Source organism: Sciurus carolinensis, chromosome 7 (genome assembly GCF_902686445.1).
Source record: "Sciurus carolinensis chromosome 7, mSciCar1.2, whole genome shotgun sequence".
Lineage (NCBI taxonomy): Eukaryota > Metazoa > Chordata > Mammalia > Rodentia > Sciuridae > Sciurus > Sciurus carolinensis.
Window position 1 is genome coordinate 49,621,617 of NC_062219.1, and position 24,118 is coordinate 49,645,734.

The following is a 24,118-nucleotide window of genomic DNA, read 5'->3' on the forward strand; positions in this document are numbered from 1 at the left end:
CACCCTGAGAATTGGGTATACAACTTATAATTATCTCATTGATGCATTGATTATTTAAAACAATTACTTGGACTAAGTAGTAGAATTTTCATGGATATCTAATTTCTACTAATAACCATATGATTTACAAAGTACAGCAAATTCTGTGATGAGTATAGAAAGATTCCCAAGTCAGCTCAACTGTTTCCTTCATTTACATAGTTACACAGTGAATATTGTGTAGTTACAGAATTGTCCTAGGATTTCTTCACACAACCTGACTTGTCACTTCCTATATTAGCTCTGCCAATGTGCAGAAAAAAAGGTACTAATTGCTTTTTAAGCCCAGCTCCTACTTTTCCTACTAACTGAATGGAGAGGTCACTTTTCGATTCAACCAAAAATTACTGGTTTGGGCCAGCTGGTTGGAGCCCTAGGAATTCAGGGTGTCTCTGTCCTAAAGCTAAAATTATCTTTTTTCAAGATAACGAATCCCCCCAAAAAATTGTGAACAAAAAATTTTGCACGTTTACTTCTTTTCCCTCCAAAAGAACTTTTTCCTCAATTAGTACTCTACCCTCCTCCTATTTAATGTTTCTTTTTTATGTACACACATGCCAAGACTTTAGTTCCTCTTTACTAATGACATAAAATTTCCTCTTTAAAAAAAATCAAAACTCCATTAAACAAATTAGTGATTTCAAAAAATAGTTGTACAGTAGTTTATCATCACACATCCTAAATTTCACACCAAACGACTGTCACACTGTATAGATTTAGACTCAACTCCTGTGAAATTCTTGGTCCCTTTTTATGATGCGCCAGCCTGGAAATAAAGTGCTTGGAATGATGCTAATATGGGTAGCTAAGTTTGGGAACCATAAGGGAGGAGACTTCCCAAGGGCAATTCTTCAAGAATGCAAATAATCCAATCGACAAATGGGCTAAGGAAATGAATAGACACTTCACAGAAGAAGATCTACAAGCAATCAACAAACATATGGAAAAATGTTCAACATCTCTAGTAATACGAGAAATGCAAATCAAAACCACCCTAAGATTCCATCTCACCCCAATTAGAAAGGCGATTATCAAGAATACAAGCAACAACAGGTGTTGGCGAGGATGTGGGGAGAAAGGTACACTCATACATTGCTGGTGGGGCTGCAAATTAGTGCAGCCACTCTGGAAAGCAGTGTGGAGACTCCTTAGAAAACTTGGAATGGAACCACCATTTGACCCAGCTATCCCACTCCTTGGCCTATACCCAAAGGACTTAAAATCAGCATATTACAGAGATACAGCCACATCAATGTTCATAGCTGCTCAGTTCACAGTAGCCAGATTGTGGAACCAACCTAGATGCCCTTCAATTGATGAATGGATAAAGAAACTGTGGTATATATATACAATGGAATATTACTCAGCCATAAAGAATGATAAAATTATGGCATTTGCAGGCAAATGGATGAAACTGGAGAATATCATGCTAAGTGAGATAAGCCAATCTCAAAAAACCAAAGGAAGAATGATCTCGCTAATAAGTGGATGATGACACATAATGGGGGGTGGGAGGGGTTAGTTTTAGGGTTAGAGTTAGGGTTAGGGAGGGGGGCAAGAATGGAGGAAGGAAGGACTGTATAGAGGGAAAAGAGGGGTGGGAGAGGTGGGAGGGAAGGGAAAAAAATAACAGAATAAATCAAACAACATTAACCTAAGTAAATTTATGATTACACAAATGGTATGCCTTTATGCCATGTAGAAACAGAGAAACAACATGTATCCCATTTGTTTACAATAATAAAAAAAAAAAGAGTTTGGGCAATGTATCTTTTATTCACCATTTCAAAATAAAGAGTATACATAAGAAAATAAAATAAGAAAATCATGAAAGATGTAATGTCTTGTCCTCCCACTAAAGCTCCACTCAGTGGAAAGACAGGCTGGAAAAGATCTTCATATTTCTTTCTTCACCTTGTCCCACTCCCAGCTCATAGGAAAAACAGGAGATCTTAAGAACAAACTGATTGAACTAGAAAATGTAGGTCCTAATACTAACTCCCCTAATTTAATATGGATCTTACCAACTAAACTTCATCCTTATCCTTTCGGAAGATATACAACCATAAATGTTATCCCTTCATTTTTTCTATACTGTTACATGGAATATTAACAAATGATCTAACCAGTTTGGCCCCATAGTGTGGTTTCTACCCTCTTAGAACAGGCCAAAGATCATGAAGCCACAGAACCTTGAAGTAGAATACTGGCCTGGCACACAAATATATTGAGTTTGACTTGTACAATGTTTTACTTCCCTTTTTTTTAATTTGCATACTCTGATTGGATCAATACTCCAAACCTGACTACATCACTCCCTGTTGACTTTCAGCAACTGAATTCACACATGACCTGCTTTGTGACATGGGCAGTGGGCTTGTCTGTCTGTATTCCCTCAGTTCAACTCCTATTTTTAGTCATTCCAATTTTCCCTAGTACACAGGGTGTCTGCCTTTGTCTGCTACCTTCACCAAAAGGATCCTTTCTCCCTTTCTTATATGTCCTGGTCTAGGAAACTAGAAAAGTTCACTTTACTATGGAACTTGGTCTGCTATGCTGAATTTCAGCTCTGGAGAAATAGGTTTGTCTCAACCTTGCTGATGTCACTCAAGCAGTAGTTCTTCAGTGGCTCTCTGGACCTCACCATGACTTTGAACTCTGACAAGGAAAGTGGTGGGAGATGGAATCTAAAAGTATAGATTGTGTGTCTGCCAACTTTCTTTGTATATTTTAGTGGGGTATATTGAAAGTATTATAATTGTTTAATATTTAGCTAAAGCAAACCAGCTTTAGAAAATTAATTCCTTTGGGTCTTACATACTTAGTTAATGTAAAGATAAGATGACTGAGTATGTTTAATTAAAATTATAAAATCGAGTCCTGAGTCATTCAGTCCAAATAAGAACTTGTTTCTCTCAGTATGATTTCCTCCAAAAGATAAATCTCAAATAACTTGATAAATACAATCTTCCCCCTAAAGAACGTACATAAGGTATCTAGTTACGCTATGAATCTCTTGTACTTATTTATCTTCATAATTTAGGAGATCAGAATGCTCAGATGGGCTATGAAAAGGAATCTGGAAACATAATCGTATATATCTTACCATTAGCATGAAGTCACATGGGATGAAATTTCACTCATAATAGTCTTATTACTTAGTTAAAAATTAGTTGTATCTTTGGGGTAATAATAGCATTTATTGAGTGCTTATTGTTGCCATTTACCAGCTATGCTAAGGGTTTTACAAAACTATTTCACTTAACCCTCAAAAATCTCATTGTTTAATTATTGCTGTTTTCTCTATTATATAGATAAGGAAATTAAGGCCTAAAGAAGTTAATAAGGAATCACATCCAAGGGTGATTGGAATCAGTGCCAGGATTCCAACCAGACAGAATGATGGTAGAGTCTACCCTCTAAACCTCCAAGGGACCCTCCTTCACTCACATGCTTACATTCCAGCCATCCCCCAAAACACACCAAGCTCTTTATGTTCCATGAGTATTTTTCTTTCCCAACACTTTTACTCACCAGGTACATCTTGTGGCTTATCTTGTGACTTATCTTTCAAAGTATGATTCACATGTCACCTCTCTGACTTTTCCTAGCAGAATTATAGTTTTCCTTCCTCTAGGGTCCCATAGCACTGGGTGTGTGCAAGTCTCTGTGTCTGTGTGTGTATCTGTTTGTTGCTCATTTGTCTGTCCCTAGTACACAGGGACAGACTTAAATCAAGGAACAGAATGAGGTAACTTTTATCTCTGGCACATTAGCCACTGAAAGGAGCTTGCTGATTCCTTGTGTTCCACAAATGCACAAACAAGGCATTGACCACTTATTCTTGGTCAATGAAGACTACTGTGCTAGTAACATGACAGAATCTAAAACAGAAAAACAAAAGACACACATCCATGCTACTATTACATTAATTTTTTTTAAATTAGAGGAATAAAAGAAAAAACTTTAAGTATGATAAACTTTTATTAAGCTTTTTTAATTAAACTTTTATGGAAACCCTGGAAATAGCAGTTGGAGAAAAATAATAAATCATATTCTGTGGTATAGAGGTTCCTGACACGATGTCTTTAAGAGAAATTGTGAGAAGCTAAATTTTTCAATGATGTTGGTATGCTTTGTCTTATATATATATAATATATATATGTGAGTATATGTGTATAAATTTTACTTTAGATATATGTATATGTGCATGTGTGTATTTGTTTGTTTTGTTTTGTTTTGTTTTTCACTTTATAACCCAATGGTAAAAGCTGTGACCTTTGGACCAATTTTCCCAGAATTTTACAATTCTAGGATCTCTAGCTGAATAATCTGTGGCCTTCTCTCTGAATCTATAGGCAATTTCCTAAATTTTCAAAGTGGAAATGTCTTCCTCACTCTGGGTGTTGTTTTGTAATTGACACTTCAGAATTGCAAAACAGGAGGCTCTTTGAGTTTAGTTGTGAATGTATCACTATGCAAGTTGTTGCCAAAATCCTACATGGAAGAAGCAATATTAAAAAAAAAAAAAAAAAAAGGCAGGCTAAGAAAAGGAATGCATCTTAAATAGGTGCAGCTTTGTGTTCTTGACACTTAATGTCACTGTGATATTGGGCAAGATGTTAACCTCCCTAGGAAACAACTCCCCCATCTATTAAATGGGATGAAAATAGATGTCTGTCCCTTACCATTACCTGCAGGATGCAACGAGTGCATGAATGTCAAGAGCTTGCTACAGTGTCTGGCACATAATAAGGACTTTATAAGTGTTTACAATCAACATCAAATTACTTAGAAATCTAAAGGCACATACCATCTCAACCAGCATTTCAAAATTGTCCTAACTCTTGCTCTCTGCTTACTGAAAATGGTGAAAAAACAACTGAGAAAAACATTTATCCAGGTTGTTAAACCTTTATCCAAAATAATATTTATCATATTACTTAATATTTACTACATTTTTTTATTATGTAAGGATTGTGTAATATGTACACCAGAAAACTCTTTTCTATCTGGAAGAACAGATAATTGTTTCTATAAGATATGGAAAAATTAAAAACCACTTTTCTCTTTGGGGAAGAATTTGCCAACGGAGCTCAAGGTTTCAACCTTTGGAAGAACCTGAAATTGAACAACAAGTGCCTATGTTAACAAGGTACATGTGTTTTTATGATCAATCAGATGAAAATAGAGTTAAATTGTGCTCATAGATATTAAAGAGTCTAAATAGAAAACATGATTCAAAGATAATCACAGGAGCCTTGTAGGGAGATGAAGCCAGGGGACCATAGTGGACAAGGTCAAAGTTTTCCTTAGAAAATAGTGCTTTTAATACACATCCCAGAGAATCTGTGAAGTCCCATCTCTTGACATAACAAGGCACTGAGTGAGGGGATGTTTGGTAGTACCTGAGGATTGACTTAACCTTACTTAGTGTTGCCAGTATAATGGAATCCAAGTCTCTACCGCTTAGCTGGCTTTGTCCACTGTTGGTTTTAGAATTCAGTATGAAAGGTTTGTTAAATTGGTTTCCATGATTTCATCTGCCTTCCAGCTTAAATAACTTGTTATTATTGTCTCCTATCCTATGCTTTTAAGCCTTAAAGTATGTGTCTCTTTTTTTAAAAAAATTCTATTTTATTTTAGTACCTGTCTATTTAGTACCATTATTTTATTTTAGTACCTGTCTCAACACTTATTCTCATAGAGTTTGATTCTCATGTCATCCTTCCTTGCCCCTAACGTAACATTTATTTCAAATAATATAGTTTGGAGTTGCCTGTCAACTATTTCTCCATTATAGCAAAGGCCCTATTTCATGTATTCTTTCTTTAAGAAGATTAAAAGGTCTAATTGTATAGTATTGTGTATTAGTAGACAATAAGGCAGAATTGAGGATAATAATTATCAATTTTAAGTCTATTTTCATAGTAATTATTACTTTATGATTGAAAATACCAAGGGAAGAGAGAGAGAAGAGAGAGAATGCACAGGTGCATGGGATACACATTTTGAAGTACCTCCCAGAATAGGAAGAATTTTCAGGATATGTGCAGTGAGATCCTTTTGTGAGTACATGTTTTCCTTTGTCCCTTATTTTCTATATTTAATGTTATTAGACCACCATTAAGTCTGGACCAAGGGCATTTGTCAACAGTTGAAGTCATTTTCCCTTTGGCCACAGCTGCAGTTCGAGGTTGTTCATGATGACCCCATACTTAAAGGGCTGCAATAAAGTGACCTTCACCATTCAAGAATCTATTCAAACAACTAATATACATATTAAGTGGAAACCAGGACAGATGGCAATATCAGCCACAGAAAAACCTTTTGTCATTATTGGAGACTGGTGTTCTATTCTGGTCTAGATGGTGCGTTTGTACCAAGAAATTTTTCACAGTACCTAAGTTTGAAGATACGAAAGAGCTCCATGCACAGTTTTATATCAAGGTGGCAAAGAACATTTAGTATTTTATAAAACCTTAATATTTAATATCTTATTATATTAATATCTTATAGTATTTTCATAGGATTAATCGAGTGAATTTACTTAACTAGTAGAGACTTATTTATATGAGGAAGATGAAAAGAATTGCCAGTGGTGACTGTTCCTTCAACTGGTTAATAAGTATTTACTAGAGACCTTCAAAGTGCCTGGAACTGTATTCTCTGCTGAGGAATACAGTGAGCAAGTAGTCATGGCATGGTAACCTTCAAAACTACCAGTGTAATGATAAAAAGAATTTTTTTAAAAAAAGAGGCACATACTTTAAGGCTTAAAAGCATAGGATAGGAGACAATAATAACAAGTTATTTAAGCTGGAAGGCAGATGAAATCATGGAAACCAATTTAACAAACCTTTGATACTGAATTCTAAAACCAACAGTGGACAAAGTCAGAAGCAATAGAGACTCCACAAAAAACACTCCCAAAAGGCACAGGAAATGGCCTTACTGAGTCTGTCTGGAATTACAAAATAAAGGTAAACTAAGTAACAGGAAAAAATTGATTATGAGCAACTAAACACCCGCCAGATACCCTCACTCATTCATACATCTAAGAAACTGAAGTTTTATTTATGACTAGGGAAAACAGAGGCCCTGGACTTGGGAACATCAGGCAGAAGAGATAACAGGGATACCACACTGAAAATAATAAATTTAACTAAGCATTTATCTATGAGAATCACAGCTGTCTTCTCCACTGGACTCAGAATCCTGCAATCTAATTTCTCCAGTAAGGATATTCACAGAGTCATCCTAGGGACTATAATAGACCAAAGTGGAAAACCTGAGGACACTGAGACCAGGGATTCTCTAAAGAAGCAGTCCAGCCAGATCACCCTAGAATGAGGGCACCACTTATCCTTTTCTTATACAAACATAAGCTCTTTATTCAGAAATGAGTAGACAAGAATGGATCCACATGTATTTCAGAAAGGCATCTAATTTAATAGACACAGAAACAGTAATATCTTTTAGGAAAGAGAGACTAGATAAAGAGAAAAGATAGAAGAAGAATATACTAAAAGACAGGCATATTTAGAAAAGAAAAAAAATCTGAAAATTAAAAGTAGTATAGAAATGAAAATAAAAATAAAAGGATAGATAAAGGTAAAATCAAGGCATTATCTCAGCAAATACGGAAAATGATATAGAGATGTAAACTAGGAGGGATTTACAAAAGTAGTCCAAGAATCCTATTTGAATAATAAGAATCCTCCAGTATGAGAAAAATTTTAAAAGTGGAAGGGAAATCCATCAAAGGAGTATTCTTGGAATTAAATAACATGAATTTTCTAACTCCAGGGACTATGGAGTAACCATCAAGCTGAATAAAAGTAGACCATATTTATGAGGAAATTTTACAATACTAGGAACAAAGAAAAAATCTTAAAGAATTCCAAAGTGAAATACAGATTTCACAGTGGATAAAATATCAAAATTGTATCAGATTACTCAATAGCAATGCTGAGTAGCTAGATGATCATAAGTACCTTGAAAATTCTGAAGGACAATTATTTCTAACCTAGAATCTGTAGTAAACAACCCCATTAATCATGTGGGAATGCAAACATACCTTACAATATTATGCTTTCAATTTTAAAAGATTAAAAATTTTCTACCTTATCTATATCCTTTCTTAAGAAATTCTTAGTTGTACTTCACCAAATAGGAGCAAAGAAGGTAGAACCATTCTACATAATATAGTTCTACATCATGTAGAATACATAGGATTTAAGCAACATGGGATTTTATCTAAGAGAAAGAATGAGGCATCCCAGCATGACACCTGTACAATAGCTAAATTAGAATGAAGAGGCAAAGCTGCCTAAGAGATTTCTCCAACAGAGAGAAATTAACAGAATACATAATATACCATTCAGTTGAGAGTGGTTCTACATAATGTACTAATAATAGTTGCAGTGATCACTGTTGGTGTTGTGTACTTGAAGAACAGGATGAAAGGAAGTATGGAAAAGGTAGTAGATGTATGTGAAAAGAGAAATAAAGCCAAGAGGATTTTCCAAGAGGAAAATCAATAATCAAGGCCTAAAACCAAAAATTTAAGAAACATTAATGTAAGTATGATACTTCAAAGGTAGTAAAAAATGTCAAAATAAAATATGCAACTAAAGAAGTAGAAGTAGTTCTTTCTAGGGAGGTGACAAAGGTGTGGGGTAGACAGGTGATTCTGGTGAGGGCTCAGGAAGGAAAAAGAAGAGAAGGAAAGAAAGATTCTACTTATTAGAGAAAGTACGAAAAATATCAGTGACAGAATTTTGGCAGAAATAGAATAGTAAAGGCCATTACTATCAGATCTCAGATAGAAATGAGGAATGTGCTATTGGGCAATAGAGAATAAGCACTCCTTTTTATAAAGTGACAAAGAACATGCCTAAATTGCATTCATGTTCTAGTGTTCAATGGAAGGTACAAAGCAATGAAATTGGACATTTAATTGGGAATATTTCTAAGGAAAGAATATATATATTCTTCCTATTGGTTTTGTTTCGCTGGAGAAATGTGTCTAGTATAGAAACTGATCCTGAAAAGTTAATTGCTATTGTAACAAATGTCTACAATTATGGAGGTGGCTTTGGAACTGGGCAATGGGTAGAGGTTGGAAGAATTTTGAAGCACTTCCTAGAAGAGACCAAGATTGTCATCAAGGGATTTTTTTAAAGGTGATTATTTTTTTAAAGGTGATTATATATATATATATATATACACACACACACACACATATGCATATATATATGTATGCATATATATGTATATGTATACACACACACAAAATAAAGAATTCATTCAGGCAATCATGGAAATTGAGAAGTTCCATTGTTATTAAGGTAGAAGTCTAGGAAAGCTGATAATGAATTCTGATATGGGTACAATGACCCATCTTCCAAAGGGAAGATGATAGTGTAAATCCAAATCTAAAAGCAGGAGAAAAATCAATGTCCCAGATCAAGCAGACAGGCAGGAAGGGAATAATGCTCCTCCTCTGCCTTATTCTGATTTTTGTTCTTCTCAGATCCTCAACTAATTGAATGATGCCACTGACTTTAGGGAAGGAGATTTACTGAGTTTATCAGTACAAATGCTAATTTTATCTGAAAACACCCTCATAGATGCACCCAGAAATAATATTTAATCTGGGCATCCTGTGACCCAGTCAATTAGACACATAAAATTCACCACCAGAGTCTGGAATAACTGGAGGATGTCACTTGGAGTGTGCTTTTTAATAATGACAAAGTTGGCCACTGCAACCACATGAAGTATAATATTCATCTGCAATAATCTTTACTTCCTTTTTGCTCATAAAGAATAGTTGTATTGACTCTAGTATAGGACTAGGCACTTAGAATCAAACTGAGAGAGCCTCTAAGGATTTCAGAGCTCATCTAATTTCATTTTATCCTCTTCTTTCAAAGACAAGAAAACGCAGGCTCCATGAGTTTAAGTAACTGGCCCAAGATCTCAGAGTTATTTAATGCCAAAAGTAAAATAAGATCTCAGATCTCCAAGTTCCTTATATAGGACTCTTCTCTACAATTTCCCCCTAACAGCTCAGCCTTTTAGGGAAACTGAAAAAATAAATAAATAGACAAATTAAACTAGTTATCACAGTATTTCCCAACAACAGAAAATTATCTTTATTCAATGATGAAATAAAAATTATCAAAAATAATTAATTTTATACTTGAATTTAACATTATTGTCTAAACATAATACCTGATAGCAACTTATAATGACCAATCTCTTTTGGGGGTTATGGGGGTGTACTGGGGAATTAAGCCAGAGTTGCTTAACCATTGAACCACATCCCTAGCTTTTTTTTTTTTTTTTGAGACAGGATCTCCCTAAATTGCTTAGGGCCTTGCTAAGTTGTTGAGCTGACCTCAAACTTGAAATTCTCCTGTCTCAACCTCCCAAGTTGCTAGGATTACAGGCATGTGCCACCACTCTGCTTGACAATCCCTTCTTTATAATATATATAATGTATATGTTATACTCATAAATAATTATATGAAAATCTAAAAATAATAACTTATTATAATATTTCTAAGAAATTTCCTTAATAGTGTGATGTATATGACTCCTGTATATTCTCAACTTCTTTTAAATAAAAGCTTTGCTATACTATATATACTTATATTTCAGCAGTTTTAATCTTATGTAAAATAAAACTCACTATTGCTTCTTAAAATTTAAAGCAGATAAAAAATATAGAGAAATATCTTTTCTCAGGAGGAACTTTGAAATTCAAGATACATTGTATACACACACACACACACACACACACACACACACACACACACCACACTGTCAGACTTCCCTGCCTTCCCTGAAGAAGGATTGTTCATGAATCAGACAGTTTATATCTGCCAAAAAAAAAAAAAAAGCTCTCTTTTAAATTTTTCACATTGTGGTACTAGGACTCTTTGACATTTTAGTCATGTCTACATCAGCCAAATCCACATTGTGAAATGTTGGTGCAGGTCATGATGCCACGTTCCCTGCCTTTCTATAAGATTTACCACCACACCACTAGCAGCTTAATGCAAGTTTAGAGAACAAAGCCATCGTTACTAAAGAAAGTCTGTTGAAGGCTTCCTTTTTTATTCCTGTGGCAAGGAAGCTTTGTAATAACTAGGTCAGAATATATTTCTGATTCTAAGATTCAACTGCAAAATTTCAAGAAATTCTTATGATATCCCTAGGAATACTTTTAGAGTTGTGCTAATTCTGGGGCCCATTGTCTGCTCAGATCAGGTATTCTCCAAGTTACATGTAAGTAACAGCATGTAGATATGATGATCATTACAAACTGTATCAGGCTACATAGTACCTATGAAAACTTCCCTTTGGGAAGTAACAGGTATCTATGATTTGGTGGACTTAGGAAAGCAATAATTCTAAAATATATATTCTATGAATTTCACAATATTCTCCAGATCACAAAAGTGCAAAGAAAGATAAGCTTCTTCAAATCTATGACCCCAGGTCTGAAATGCTAACTCCAATCATGGGGTTGCTAGAATGAAGGCTTTGAAAGATAAAGCACCATCTGAAGTGTTATTATTGTATTCTGTCATACAATGGCAGAATGGCCTAGCTATTGAGAGAATTTTAACAGTTCTTCAAATCCAATACACATTTGACCTAGGTATGCATAGTCAACCTCTAAATTACTGAGATCCAAACATTGCTCAAAATCAAAAGGTGACAAGTTATTCCAGCATGTGTGACAATGATATGTGATTAAAGCAGAGAAGTGGTATATATTTGGTTGTTACTTTCCTAGACAAGTTAGCTCAGAAGGACACACACTATGGACTGAATAGTGACCCCCACCCCCAAGTCATATATTGAAACCCTAGCTCCCCCCAACACATATGATTATATTTGGACATTGGAATTTCAAGACATCAGTAAGGTTACATTAAAACATTTCAATGGGATTCTAATCTAATAGATTAGTGACATTATAAGAAGAGGGAGCACACACCAGGAAAAGAATGTGCACCAGAACCCGATTATGCTGACACTCTGATCTTAGACTTCCAAACCTCCAGAACCATGAAAAAAATATCTGTTCTTTCAGTTACCAAGTCTATAACATTTTGTTAAAGCAGACTAAGACACCATCAGAAAGATGTACTAGGGAGACTAAAAAAAAGTTGATGCAGAACTTGCATAGTTCACACCACATGATCTCCAAATCCAGAGTTTAGACCAGGGTTTAAACGAAAATGTCAGAATCCAAGAGAGTCCTGAGAATGGTGGATGGAGCAGGGTTAGTGATTAACCAGGATCAAACCAGTATTTAGCATAGTAAGAGTTAGGCTTTGGAATTAAATATGTTTACTAGTTACCTTCTTCAAGTTGCAAGACTTTGTGCACATTACTGACCTCCCTAATGATATCTTGAATGCTATTACTAATACAATTGAGATAATATTGACTTTATCACAAAGCTTTTTATTAACTGATTAATATTAAATGATTAGTATTTGGCACAGTGTTTGGCACATGCTAACATTTCAGTGAGTCGGTGGCTATAGAAAGTTGCCAGAATTAAAGAACTTGGGGTCTGAACTGCATTTATTTATTCATACTCCAAATATTTACTGTATACTTAGTAGTGCTAGACAACATTTTGTGAGCTAAAGATAGAGCAGTGAGCAAACAGGGAAACAAACAGAAAAACAAAAATCTACTTTCATGGAGCTTACATTCTGGAATATGAAGCTAACCAGGAGATGGCAGGCTCCCAGCCATGCCCACCTCCAAAAGAGTTCTGTCCTGGACAACATATCCAGCTCCTGGTTGGGAACAACTAAATATGTGCAGGGAAAAAAAGACAAAATGCATACTGTCAAATATCAGGTTGTCAGATATATGGTAAATATACTCATTCCTTTTTTAAAAAATGCATGAAGGACTGTTCTTTGACTGCCTTTTGTGCAAAGGTGCTTATTATCTTTATTTTATAAAATTCTTTCTTCTTCCTCATCTTTAAAAATACAAGCTTTTCATAAAGACAACATTCTTAGCCGGAAGAAAGTATTCTTTGATCTATCATTGTCCTGTAATGTTTTATTTTCTTTTCTGAACTTTATCTCTAAAAAAATTTCAGTCTGAACAAAAGAAAAGATGACTCTAAATCACATGGAGAAATGACAACTTCACAGTGACTCACTTCTGAATGAGATCCAGTTCCATTGCCTGCTGTCTTCCCTAATGTTTGTAGAAGACTGAGTAGGGCAGTTCCAGGAAACTTCTAGTGTGTATGTGAGTGTGTGTGTGTGTGTGTGTGTGTGTGTGTGTGTGTGTGTGTTCACCCCATTCTTTTCACCATTTCTGTTTTCCTCTTGATTGAGAAGGCAAGTTGAAATACTAGGTTCTTGCTACATAAATAATTGGAGAGATTTTTCTTTGGTTCATGGCCATTTTGTGTGTGTGTGTGTGTGTGTGTGTGTGTATGTGTATGTGTGTGTGTGGTATTTCTCACTCTTTTGTTACCCATACACAAAACTGATTAAATGGATTTGGTTATGATTAATCATTTTTCACATCTGAAAAATCCATTTCTTAGGAAACGTCACTGTAGTGAGTATGTGGTAAAATGGGTTATTCTTTCATTGCTTTAGAAATACACTTTATTTTCTTTACTGTTTATCAAGTGACCTGTTTATATAAAACCCGAAATCAAAACCACTAAGAGGAGCACTGATATCAGCTGCCTATGGTTGTATGCTTAAACAAAAGAAAAAAAGAAAAAGTATTTTTCTTTTTAAACATCAATGAATGAATAATTGGGTAAATAAATAACCACTAGACACAATTCTGAGAGCAAATGGGGTTTATTCCAAATGTTTTTTGTGTTCCAACAAAGTTTTGGATGTCTTTCTGTCTTCCCACATAAATGCACTACCTTTGGCGGGTACAAAAAAAGTATTCTTATTTCAGTAAGTTTCCTTCTTTTGGGTTTACCCTGCTGCTCATGAAAAAAGTAAAATTTCACAGATCTAATGCACATTTACAAACTTAAAGTGCTAAATAAATACACCTTTTAAAGTAGCAAACTTACAAAAATAAATTCTTCTATAACTAGGGCTCATAGGACTAAGTCTTTTGTAGTAAGATAAATTCTAGAAATAGATTTCAGAGTAAGGACCTCAGTGTTTTTATTCTTTTGAAGCCAATAAAGTACTGACAAAGAAAACTACCATGTGTCACAGTAGTTTAGACAAAAAGCCCATTTAAGAATGCTCTTTATCGTTCTTTGAAGCTTGGATATTGCTAATCTTAGTCATACTATCACAGAATATAATGCTTTACATACATTAGTAGCAGCAAGGTGATTGGGTCCATTTAAGCCCTACTTGAATATTGCACACACATAAAAATCACACCTTTCTGAATACCCGAATGATCACAATGCTATGTCATTATGTTAACCTATGTTTAAGTCTGAAATAAAGGGAATTCAAAAGGAATGCCTGGATATGAGAATACATTGTTCCATAGCTAGCTAGTTCCAATAGTATTCTTATAAATAACATGAACCTTATTTTGATACATTCTTGTTTCCTTAAACCTGGATGTCAAAATGTCTGATAGTTCCCATTCATACTACAGTAGGATTGCATTACAGTTCTAAGGATAGAATAGGGAAATAAAACATAAGTTTTGATCTTGGAGAAAGGACCAAGGTTGTGAAGGAAATGAGGCTGTCCGATAACTGAGAATGGGAAATGGGTAGGGAAGTGATCACTAAATCCCAGTACAGAAGGTTTTAGAATTCTCAACTCTGGCTGCACAATAGAATCACCTGGGGAGCCTACCATTCTTGGGAGTGACTAGCATATAAGTTAATACCACAGAAAAGAATTGGTATATAAGATATAAAAATAGATTTATAATCCAGAGTCTTTCTCAGTGCTTTGAAAACAAACTATATATGTTCAAAAATTATACCTTTTCTTGTTTGGGGGTGGCATGGGGTGAGAGGATGGAAGCTTTTTATCATTTACCTTGAGTAGCATTCAATAAATGATTTGCTGCCAATCTGACTCCATTTCAAACCTCAGCCCTGTGAAGTTTAGTTGAATGATGTCTATACCTGTGAGTAGGCGTGCATGTACAAATCACTCTCTGTGTGAATGAAAAGCAAGATTAGTTCTTTCAAAAATGTTCTCTTGGTTCTGATTAAAGATAAAAATAAAAACTGTAAGTTTCTGCAAATGATACAAGTGGCTTTTTCTTACAAGGCATCCATTTATATTTTCGACAGCATTTGTTTTTCTTGAAAAAGTCCTTCATTCAAGGACCACATTGCAACCATGGATCATTTATGTATGATTTGGTAGATGATAGACATTTGAAATTATTGCGACAGGTGTCTTCACATTGTTTCTGATGATCTGATAAAAAGCATATTGCAAAAAAGACTGTGGAGAACTCACATTCCTCAAAATCAGTTGGAAGCATTCTTTTGAAATGAGAATGGCAATAAAGAAGTATTTTGGACAGGTGTAGGGGGATGGGAAGAACTGTTTTTGAGACAAAAATACAGTTCCATGAAACAAATGCCTTTCTTCAATGGAAACAATGTACTCTGTACTATAATTTATTCATCATTGTGATTGTTTTCTGCTACTGTCCACATGATTGCCCCAGGAAGCCTAGAAGAGAGCCAGTGCAAACAACTCCATGTGTGTTCCTGGTGAAGTATTTAAATATATTTTGAGATAAGAGTTCTTTTAAGAAACAAAGAAATACTGAAAGCTGAAGACTGAAAAATACCAAAAACGAATCTCTTTTATAGAGAATGGCCCATCCGTGCCAGCACTAATCTGGAAAACGAGGAGCAGCTGTGTTAAGTAATTTATGTGGGAATAAAAATCGTTTTTATATTACTTTTGCTGTGGAGAATAGCATTCTGTAAGCTCATCGTATTTTTAATCTTGACTTAAGAAAAGTACTGCTGAGGCAATTTTTAAAATAAGAGCTCTACTTATCTCCTTGCAAGGAGCTTCTTCACTTTCTTCCTGTCCTTCTCCTCACATAGCCTCCCCTGCCTGGCTCCAACCAGCCTCCTCCTTAGCCAGAGGCATTCGTGAAATATGGAAGCAGTTATGTCATGATGTTATTTTGGGTTTTCTTAATAAATGCCTCCTGTATTTCAGAGGTGGTCTGAGGGGGAGCTGATGTAATTTCACTTTGATTACTTACTTGAATTTTGGATGCAAAGAACCCTGAACCAATTCCCTGAATTTGTCATAGTCGTAATTTAGTTATGCATAACTGCTTCATTAGATTTAAGGCCCTTTCCAGAGCATATTGATTATTATAGCCTTCATTATGTAATAAAAATATTCATAGGATGCTCTATTCTCTAGCTCCATTTCTCTGACCCACTAATGGGTACTGGTTTCATATTCTCTCTTTTCCAATCACAGCCTTCCCCTAAAATTTCCCCAGTTATAATGGCATGACAATATACACCAAGGCCTCAGTGACTTCAGGTGTTATACATTGGTCTCCATAAATCCTTCCTGCCCCTGTTCAATCCGTCCTTGACACCGTCTCAAACTCAAATCCAAGCACAGCATTCTAGAACTTTACATCCTTCATGCTCAATGTTTATATTGTCTATCTCGAGCTCTTCTTTATAGAGAGGTAGTTTAAGAAAGCTCTTAGACTAATATATGAAACTTGTTCCAGTTAAATGAAATAGACAAATGGGAGCATTAACACGTGCCAACTCAAATTATTTTTAAATGTGCTTAAATTTAAAAGGTTGTATTATCACCCAAAAAGAAAAAAAGATTAAAGGCTTCTCTCATACATGAACTTTTCACCCAAGTGATTCAGTAGTCTCTCTCTCTCTCTCTCTCTCTCTCTCTCTCTCTCTCTCTCTCTCTCTCTCCGCGCGCGCGCGCGCACACACACACGTTTGTGTGTGTGTGTGTGTGTGTGTGTGTGTGTGTGTGCTGGGGATGGAACCCAGAGCTTCGTGAATGCTAGTCAAGTACTCTACCACTGAGCTGTGCCCCAGCCCTCATTAATCTTTTTTAACAAAGTCTCTGAGAGCATCTGAAGTAGTCCAAGAACTAGTCTAAGCAGTAGAGATTCACCAGTGAACAAGAAAGATAGGGCTTAGCCCTCAAGAACTTAAGTCTGTTCAGGCAAGTAAATATGCAATCACATCAGGGTGTGACAGGGACTCTGATTGGCAAGAACAGTGTACTAAGGATCTAGAGAAAGGACTCAGAGATAAAACTGTCAGAGGAATCTTCTGATGGTGATACATCCAAGTGAGACCAAGGAGGAGAAATTAGTCTGCCTGAATGGGTCAGTGATCTGGGCCCAGGAGAAGTAGTTGAACATTCAAGGAATAGGACTTGGTTCTGGATGAATGGATGAACAAGGACAAGGTAGAGAGTGAACAGAAGAAACTTGAGAGCAACCTCCATTCTGTAGCATTGCAATCGGGGACACAGGAGGAGTGGCAGTATAGGGTCGCTGGAGAGGTTCTCTGAGTGTTGTCTTGAGGTGCCTGTGGGAATCCAAGTGGGGTTTCTAGTAGAGAGAGGCTGCAGTACCAGTAAACAAAGGATTCGATTTTGAAATTTAGGTGAATCTAAGTAAGAGGTGGCTGAATTTTTTGAGACTCCTTGGGTAGCTGATTTGAAATTTCTTCACCTTATATCCTGTTCCTCATTTATCATTTTCACTTAGGGCTGTAACCTATAGTTCTCTTTCCCAATGGATTTCAGAATTATATGCTTAAAAGTATTTTATTGATGAGCTGACTTTTCCTGTTCTAATTATTTTTTGATTTGTTTGTACTTTTTCAACCATAATTTGGCATAATTTAAAATGTCATGGCTTGCCTTGAAGTGGTACAGAATAGGAAACATAAGACTACAGCATTACATGGGAAGAGTCAGTTCTGTGGAAGTTTAAGCATCCCCATGCTTGTCAAAAGTTGTTAAAACATTACTTGCCTTTTTTTGAATATAAAATGGAGGCAGACATGTACTAATATATCAAAAACTGACACTTTGTCAAAGAGGGCTTTCATGGGAGAATGTTCTGAATAAAATGTTTTCTTTTAAAAAGAACCCAACCTGTTTAACATTCCAAAGGAAACAAAAAAAGACACAAAATGCCTGAACTTCCTGCCAGTCACAACAGTCAGTTTCATTTACCCTTTATTCCCTTTATTTTTTTTTTTATATTCCAAAAATCGTTTTCCCAAAAGAATTATCAGTTTTTTTCCATGATAACCCTGGTTTGATGTAAAATAAAAGTAGCCCTGACTCTCCTCAAAACGGGTTCTTTTTAGACTTCCTGGCACTTCTAATGGTGTGACGATGAGATGGTTAGCTATGTCCACCGTCAGACTCAATGTAATTATATGTGAAGCGACAATTCCCTTATCTATTAGGAACACTTGCTACAGCTAACTGCATTTCAGTGTCTGGCAGATGAAATACAGAATTAAAATCTCAAACTAGTTTCTCAAGAAGTTTTTTACCCATCCCACCCCAAATAATTTTTAAAGCTTTTAGCCTAAGGGACAATGTTAACCAGAAAAAAAGGGAGGGCAGGTGGCATTCAAAGGCCTTAGTAAGATTAACAAACCAGATGTGTGCAGGCGTGTACCTCTTCTTGTTCCTCAAATGGCCCCTCTCCTTTATGATTGCTTTGTGATAGTTCCCATCCTTTTGATCTTCTGAAGATATACAGAGTTAATATAATGGTGGATAGTTCAAATTGTAAAGTAAAAATCAATAGATAATTAGCTTTGATCATGATGCTGTCTTATCTGAAGGGGAGGGATATTTGTATTTGTTACCCACATTCTTTGCAGAGATTCACCTGGGTCTAGCTCTTGAATGGGAACCAGAGAGAATGTCTGAAGAAACAGAAACAGATGATAATTGAGGAGAATGAGATTCAGTATGACTTAGAGGTATCCAGGAGTGTGACAGATTAGTACTAGTTTGAAAACCAAAGAAGTATTCCACAGCATTTTACTTATGTAAGCTGACTGATTTTACAGCCCGATCTCCAGTAAAATACCTCATGGGATATTGGTGAGGGTGGAGATTGTACAAAGGTTTGAGCTAATGACAGAGAATCATGGGAACAAATTCCCCCAAACTTCAAGGTTCACTGTAGACTACAAAGCCCAGGTTTTAATAAACTATTAAAATTCTGCATATACTGGAATGAGAGGAAACAGGTTGAAGCAACAGAATCTCATTACTAATGGTCAAGCCAAATATGTTGCTTTTACCTTTCAATAGCTCACATTATTACTGCATGGAAGAACATGCAGTTCTTATGATGCAGTTGATATGATGATAGTGGGGAGAAGGAGATGGGGGTGTTTATAAACAACTCACAACATAGAATGCCTTCCCCAGTCCTTTGAGATGGGAGCCAGGTACAGTAAGGTGCAGAGCTAGGACTGAGGCTTTGAATCCTTCCTCCATCACTTACTAATCAGGTAAGACTGGAAAAGTATCTCAGCATCTGAAGGTTTCCCTTCATTCATCTGTAACACAGGCCTAATACCACCTCATTAGGCATTCATCTCAGGACCTAGTAGTATTTTGTACCTAAAAAATGATACCAATCACCATAAGTAGAGAAAAGTGCATAGCTAAGAAGCTTTGCCTACTACATCCATTAAGGATTGTAGTTCAGTACACCAGGAAACTCTCTCTGAATGGCTATTGGAATAGCCTCAGATTTTACAGACTAGGAAAAGTTGTGCCTTACTACCTACCCTTTTTTTTCCTATGTATACAGACCATACTGTGTTTTTAAATACAAGCTAAAGTCACAACTTGTCCTTGAAAACACTTCTGGTTCACTTATTGGTCTGACTCACAAGATCTTCTATTACACTGATTCTTGAACATTTATGAGTCATTTGCTGAAACCAGCAGTTACTCTTAAATGTACTAAGGTCAAAATTAATTTCTAAAACTTAGATCCCTTTAAAATTTAAACAATCATATCCTTAGCAATAGACTATTATTACCTGGAAAGTCAAAGTATATATCCTAAGTGCAAAGGAAATGTCAAGGACATGTCAATATTTGATTCTATTATATATCAGCCATGCCAGAGACCCTGTAGTGATACCTAATGTAAACAGCTCACTGAGTCCACCGCTAAATCCAACAAAAGATGCAAATAATCCTAATATGTTATGATATTAATTTTACAGCACTTTCAAACTATTTTATAAATCAATAAATTTCAAAATGGATGAAGCAATAACATTGAACTTTAGGCAATTATGTTTAAATTAAATATAAGCATTTGAAATAACCATTTTAATTAAATACAGGGCTCAGGCAACAAATCATTAAAAGTGGAATTGGTAACTTGAGATTTCTCTTTCTGAAATCACTTGTACCACATTTCTAATGAGTTCTTTTTTCTACTTAAATGAAAGACTAAATGTGTCTCCCTGAAGTGGCAGCTGGTAAAAGATACCCTGTCTCAGGTCATAGTTCTCAATTTGATATTGAATAAAATCAAAGAAATCTGTTTTACTATAGTCTTTTAGATCCAAAACTGTGTTTAGTATTTGCAGATCTACTTCCAATTTAGCATGTATTTTAGTCTACAAGCATGTAAGAAAAATCTCAACTACTAAAATACCATTTAGTGCTGCAAAACCGAACAGGTTTCGTTTATAAAAATAAAAGCTAAGTACTTTATAAAAAAGACCCTGAGTTGGGACTGGTGGTATAACTCAGTTGGTAGAGTGCTTGCCTTGTAAGCACTAAGACCCTGGTTTCAATCCCCAGCACTGCAAATAAATAAATAATTTTGTGATTCAATTAAAAACACAATTGAAGAATAATGAAGAGTAACTCCAAAAATCTTCTTTTTATGAAATGTGGATATATGTACCCCAAACTATGTATTTGTGTATAGTTTTTTGAATCTTCTAGTTGCAATGTTATCACTTAGCATAAGCTCTGACTCTTACAAAATGTTTTAAATTAAGTGAACAAGTGTGTTGATAACATTTTACAAAATATATTAAAAAGGGATTTCTTTTAAATCATTTACTACTATATCTTACCTTCTACTTCAAAGTACTCAATTAGAATAGTTAATTAAGCTGAAGTACATCAACTCACAGTTTTGAAGGAAGTGTATTTTTCTGTTATATGCTGCTTTCTTATATTCTGGAGTTAGTACCAATGTTAAGAATCTAATAGAGAGCGGAGGCCCTGCTTCGGAGAGAAGGCAACTTGAAGGCAAATTAGCTAATTTTGTTACTTGAACTAAGTACCTGAGATTACCAATTGTCACCTTTATCTTCTGTTGTAAAAGCTGAACTAATTGAAGGTACTACCACCCTTAGGGGTTTGAACTCTATGTGTAATGAATGCTGAGTATCCTCCTAAGTTTAGCATTTTAATTATTCACAATTACAATATTTCTGTTTATTTAGGGTCTTTGAAAACCATTCTACTGTATCAAACAGAATGAGAAGCAGAGTAATAGAGGCTTGTTTGCTGTGGTTTTGTATTGAGGTCAGCTGGGCTGTGAGTATACCAGGAGATTGCCACAAGCAGTGGAGCCAGTTTTCTGGCTAATAATTGGGCACAGTTGACTAGAGTCATGTCCTGAAATGACTGGATACACTATTTTTCACTCTGATTTCTCTAGAACCCTGAGTAATACTGAGTTTTGAGATGAAGCATGAACAAGGACTAAAGTAAAAGAATTGTAAATAATTTATGCAAATATGTTAATCTGAGAACAGATAAAATAGATTCAGTTGCTGGCTATTAACCAAGCATACAATATTTTTAGATCTTTTCTAGTCTCAAAAAAGTTGTATGTGTGTATTTTTCTGTACCACAAACACATTTGTATCCCATGGACTTAAGATGGATTACTTGACCATTTTAGACTGAAATAATCTTTGTGTCTACTGTGATTGAATATATATTAGTGATGATGATGTATTAGGTTTCTATAATCTATTTAGCTGTCATATATACTCTTCATAGTAGCCTGAAATATTTCTAAAATATTACTGTTAAAAAATAAAGCTTGGCATTGCAATCTATTCTATTGTTTTGCATATCCTTCTTGTTTTCTGTCCCTCTAATATAGTGCTTTAGTTTTAAGTTCAAACATGAACTCTGCAGTCAGAGAATGACTCAGGTCTTCTGGATGGTCTGTATTTAACTTAGAAAGAACTAGCAATTGCTTAATGTATTCAAATAGTATCCAGCATACGATGATTGATATGGATAATCCTCTACATCTATAAAAAGGTCAGTCTGGAGATACATAATACATAGCATCTTAAAGGACACATTTAACCACTCTCATCTAAAAACCTCAGCAGTCAAATAAATGAAGTTCTGCTGTAAGAACATTCTCTGAAAGTACGTGTGCATAGCTCCCAATTGACAAGTCCATTCTTGATCAGGAAAATTAACAATTATATATTTTAGGGGTAAGTTCCAGTGTGACCTGTGCTCTTCATCAGCAATTGTCTAATAAAGGGACTGGAAGTACCATGAAAAATGTTCTTATCATCTATGATAGGCTTCTTTCCACATCAAACATTTAACTACAGCAACTAAGGGAAAACAAAAAGGCTAATTTGGAAAATCACTTTGCTTTCAGGTGCTAATATACAAGAAGCAATCCAAAAGGACAGCCAGGAAGTGAGGAGAGGCCATGGAATATCCACCAACCAGATAATCGCTGCTGGAATAACGAGAAGTGTCTGAATGTAGGTATGTGTATGGAAGACATCCACATGCTTCAGCAATCCACTATCTAGTTCCCCTACTTCCACCCAGCCTGTGCACCTGTCTGATCAGCCCTTGGAACCACCCACACACATGTACACACAACACGCTGAAGTCCCCAGTGGGTCTCCAGCAGGTCTTCCCTCCTCTTGGACTTCGAAGCATTCTACAAAATGATTTTAAATCTTTTCCTGCTCTCTAGTGTCAATGCTTCCATATGGAAATTTTCCCCCTCACTGAAACTGATTCTTACTTCCTGAATGCAGAAATCCTGTCTTTGCTGTCCCCATTATCTAAAATAACTTTCCCAACTCCTCTTTGCTGATTTTAGTTCTGTTGACCCTCGAAGGTCAAAGTCAAGTTCCATATTATAGAATCTTGCTTATTTCCCTTACACCCATTATTTCCCTTCTTCGAAACTTCTATAGAACTTGTGTTTTTCCTCTCTTCCAGCATTGACAACTTCTACCATGTATTGGTTTTTTATCTCTGTATGCATCCTATGACCTCAGTGTAACAACTGTTTCCTTCTGTTTATTCCAGAAGTAAACAGTAGTAAACAGTTGCATATCCATTTTCAAGGGAAGAGGAAACAGGCATAGACTAAGCTCTGATGGTTGGAGTGAGTCAACATAGGTGAGAGATTCAGAGAACACACACTCTGGAGCCAACCTGCCTGAGCTTGAACTGTCTGCTCAGCCGCTTACCAGTTGTGTGACCCTGGCAAAGTTTTTTGTTAAAACTTTCTATGCCATAATCTTCTAATCTCCAAAATGAGGATAACAGTACTATTCATCTCATTGGGTTTTTGTGAAGATTGGGTTGATAGATAAGGACACTTAAAAACAATTATAGTAATCTCAGTTTTCTCAATATTTGCTAGATGTAGATGATATGATCTCTATCTCCAGACAGGAAACAGTGGTCCTGCAAAATCAGGTCACTGCCTAAAAGCACCATAGGAGGCAGAATCAGGACCACGTATCAGCCTTAAACCTTAGGCTTTGGTGCTTCTGAACATTGGCTTGTGTGTTGGTGTGCAATGACTATTTGTTACTGATAACAATGAAGTTTATTCTCCCTTATTTCGAGTTTTAAAGTAAATTATGCTGATAATTCACTAGGTTTGACCTTTTACAGGACACTTTGAATTTGAAATGTTTTTAGTTGACTATAAGTAAATTTTTTAATGGCTTAGTCCAAGTGAGGTGGAATGATAATTATGTTGGGGGTGGGGGTGATTT

At 35.6% G+C, this 24,118-nt stretch overlaps 1 protein-coding gene across 1 annotated transcript in view; it reads left to right on the forward strand.

Annotated features, from left to right (window-relative positions):
* Nucleotides 1–24,118, forward strand: part of Hs3st5 (heparan sulfate-glucosamine 3-sulfotransferase 5) — a 266,478-nt gene that overhangs the window by 139,061 nt on the left and 103,299 nt on the right. Inside the window, 1 exon segment of the mRNA XM_047559701.1 lies at nucleotides 22,747–22,859. The gene's annotated coding sequence lies outside the window, so the exon portion shown is untranslated.